Below are 4,132 nucleotides of genomic sequence, written 5' to 3'. Positions count from 1 at the left end.
TGAGCACAGAAATATCAAAACTCGAAATCTTTGAAAACAGAAATAGGATTCGGAGTCCTTACTGTGAGACAAACAAATCTTCCAACTGCGTCGTTGGACGAAAAGCGCTCCGCGGGCTCCAAAACCAAGCTTTTCCTTCTCTTCCTTCTCTTTATCTCTCCTGATTTCTCTTTCTCTCTCTTCAAAATGATCCAAAATATCTCAAATCCAATATTTATCAACACTGATCGTCCCGGACGATCCAAAATTCGTCCCGGGACGATTTGCCTCGGGCAGAATTTCGTACAGACGAAATTAAAATGCGTCCGGACGACTTGCTCTCTGGACAAATTTCGTCCAGACTGATCGTCCCGACCCTTCCAGGTTCGTACAGACGAAAATGACAGATTCTTCACAAATTTCTTCAGTTCGTCCCGTACTAAATCCAGTTCGTACGGACGAACTGCACTAAAAAAAATCAACTTTTAAGGGTTTTACATAATGAAACAAAAATTTTCCAGTGTTCAACTGTTACATGGCCAAATTCCATACATAGACCTCCACTTCTTAAAAATTTGCTTTATTATCATAATATGCACTCCTTCACAGGGCAAATAAAACCCTTACATGACCTTGTTAACATGTTGTGATGAACCTAGCTTTGCTACTGCAAACCTCCCAAAAAATCTATAAAAAATTTTGCTATACCTTCTCAAAAGAGTTTAATAATTTTCAAAGCAATGTTTTCCAAAACTATGAAACTCCATTTTTTACTCTCACACTTAAATCCCTAAAACCTTGAGTGCAATTATACAATAAGAAATTCAAAACAAAAAAGTACTTATTAAAAAACCTGAAATATTTTGTAAAATATGTTACAAATAACGAAGAACACACAAACTTATATTCATCAACACTTGAATATCTTTTAAAAAAGCTTTGGTTTGATCTAACAAGTAAGATGATTGATGACATAATAAACATATTAAGCCTTGTTAAGCAACTACAATATATATAACGAAGCATATTGAATCCATTAAATTTAGTATTGTATATGGGTAATCAGCATTATAATGATTAGCCAATTCTATGTACGATTTATACTCAACAGATCACATAATGGAACCTTCATATAAGGCTTTTAAGGAAACAATTGCTTTGTTTAACCCCTTCAGCAATGCTTTCCATATAAAATACAACATTCAGAGTATAAAACTGTAGGAACCTTCCTTTCGGATAAGGTTTTGGCTGAGAAAGATACAAATTACTTAAATGAGCTACAGGAAGACATCCAATAAGGTTACTTATGATGCAAATAAACTTCAAAAACTTTTTTTTTTTCTAAAGATAAAGACAGACTGGCGAAAGGAAAGTTTAGTTTAGAAGTAAAAATTCTTTAATTTTGAGGTGGGATGATTTTGACTTTCTATCTACTTTGGATCATTGTTTGGATCTATAATGTATTGGTTTTTCATTGTAATGGGGATAAACTTAAAGATAATATCCAAGTTTAGCTCAAGCTTCGTTTGAGATTGCTTTTTTATTGCTTATTAATGCATCTTTATAGAATAAAATTTAAAATTTTATACTCGAAAGCTATTTTAAAAAGCAGTAAAAAAGTCATCCCAAACGAAGCCGCAGCCTAAAATTTTTAGCAATGGTTTGATGGCTAGTAAAGTCATGGTTCTCTTCCTAATTCAGTTGTATATCCTAATTATTTCAAAGGTGACTGATTCTATTTTGGCTCTTCTTGATTCATGTTTTGGCAGACCTCTACAATTATTTTTGTGCATGACATAGGTTAAAAATCATAAATATTAAACCAGCGTCATAGAGCCAGAAAGTCACATCAAAATGCCAAAGCTTCACCAAGTGATGTAGCACCACCATTTATTGTGGAGTCATGTGTGTGTGCGTGTATGTGTGAGTGAGTGTGAGCATAGTGTGTGTGTGTGTGCGCGCACGCGCTATACTAGTGCAGACCAAAGCGGAGAAGTGCAAAGGAGTCGGCACCTTGGATCCGAGTCATTTCTAACCTTTCTTCTATTATTTTTCCTTTGTTTTAAAGTTTGTAACTTGTTATTTTGTTAAGTGAAGTAAAATGTTTGTGTTGTGTTACATGTTTTTCATAATGTTTTATTATGAATTCATAATGTTTTTAAATTCCTCAAAGCTTCATTCAATTTATGTTTAGGTCAAAAATAAAGTTAAAACTTAGTGTGATTCAAAGCCTCGACGGAGGAATATAAGAATAATTAAGACTATTAAAATATAATCTTGTCATAACATAGACATATAGTGGTTTGGATTTTTTAATCTTAAGGAGATAGAACCACCGTAGTTAGGAGGAATCTTAGCTAATACTCCAACTAGCTCTATAAAGATGAAGAGTGCTTATACTCTGATTCATAACAATAATAAGTAGAAAATCACTCTTATGCAATCATGTGTTTTTAAATATTATAGGTTCAGAACTTTATTAAATAGTAAATTTATTTTCTACATTTGAAACTTTTTTACTTTAAACTGCAAAATCTAGTTTTTGTCAGTGGATAGAAAAACATAATAGTCCAATAGGTAGCATTAAAGTTAATCAAGGAAATTTCAAGCTTTCTCCATGGGGATGATACTCTTCTCATCATTATATTACTTGACATGACACATGAACTTGCATAAAATAGGACTTACACCATAGCAAATTAAACATATTTAGAGAACTCAATAGTGTGTGTAAGCTATAGCAAAAAGCTCAAAATTAGGAGCACCTACAAAGATACTTATCAAGTTTTTAGCATCGTAGCTAGGAAAACAATCACCTGAAATTTATTATCCTATTTAGCATTTTATATTCCTAAACAAATTACTAGTTTAATTTAGGTTTTTTAACATTACCCACTAAGTGCTGCTTTGCTTTGTTTTCTGACTAATTGTGACTATTTAGTATTTTGCCCATTTTCTATTATGTTGCTTAATATTACATGCATAGTAATAATCAACTTATATAACTTTTGTTTGACATTAAAATTGAAAAGACCCTTCTAAAAATTTAAAATGGCTAAATAACTTCTAGAAAATGATCAACCCAGTTGCTTAGGGAATACAATAACCCTATGGTTGAAGCTATTCATCAAAGTATAAATAGAAATTTCATTCAGGCCAACAATTTTTTATTCAAACATACAATAATTCAAATGGTGTAAAAATCTATGTTTTGGGTGACACCAATAGAAGACCCTAATAAGTATATAACTAGTTTCCTTGAAATATATATATGAAAACATCAAATATAACGATGTTTCTTATGATGTTGTTAGACTAAGGTTGCTCTTATTTTCATTTAGGGATAAAACTAAGATGTGGTTAAATTCATGATTCTAGGCTCAATTTTAACTTGGAATGACTTAGCCCCTAAATTTTTAGCTAAATATTTTGCACCATATAAAACTACAAAGCATAGAAATGACATCACATCTTTTATCTAGTTAGATGATAAGTCTATTTATGAATCATGGGAGAGATTTGAAGAACTCCCAATGAAATGTCCTCATCATGCATTCCTTAATTGGTTAATTATTTGAACATTTTATAATAATCTTATAGGTTCCCCTATATCAATCATCGATGTTGCTAATGGTGGTTCTATAATGTCAAAGCCCTTTCACTATTAAGGTAGAATATATAAAACATATTTCTAGAATGTGTTAGTTTATAAGACAATCTTTAGTTTACTCATCCGATAGAAAGTAAAACACTATATCCCTATTCACTATTAAGGTAGAATATATAACTGTAAGAAGTTATGTTGCCCGAGTCATATGGTTGAAACAACAGCTCCTTGATTTTGGCTTACCTATAATGTGTGATAACATTGGTGTGATATGCATCAATAAAAACCCAAGCATCCACCACTAAACACATTGACAGTAGGTATCACTTCATTACATATCATATATAAAAAAGGGATGTGGATATTGAAAATCAATTGGCAGACATTTTTTTTATAAAGGCCTTTCACTTTGAGAGGTTTAGCACACTCCAGATGAAACTAGGAATAACTGACTTAAGATCATAAACTAATAGGTCTAATTTTTAATTTGTGTGTATGTTGTGTGTTTGTTCTGACTATTTTTTGTTTTTTTTTTTAATTTATGTG

The 4,132-nt window shown here is 31.6% G+C and overlaps 1 non-coding gene across 1 annotated transcript; it reads right to left on the bottom strand.

Moving 5' to 3' along the window:
• Positions 1–3,428: 3,428 nt before the first annotated feature.
• LOC114580492 lies at positions 3,429–3,534 on the bottom strand. The gene has a single exon (XR_003701928.1). It is a non-coding gene; the product is annotated as a small nucleolar RNA R71 (small nucleolar RNA).
• Positions 3,535–4,132: the final 598 nt, after the last annotated feature.

This window comes from Dendrobium catenatum, unplaced genomic scaffold (genome assembly GCF_001605985.2).
Source record: "Dendrobium catenatum unplaced genomic scaffold, ASM160598v2 fragScaff_scaffold_1056, whole genome shotgun sequence".
NCBI classification, from domain to species: Eukaryota; Viridiplantae; Streptophyta; class Magnoliopsida; order Asparagales; family Orchidaceae; genus Dendrobium; species Dendrobium catenatum.
Note: the sequence above shows the minus strand (reverse complement) of the source record. Positions and strands in the feature narration are given on the sequence as shown.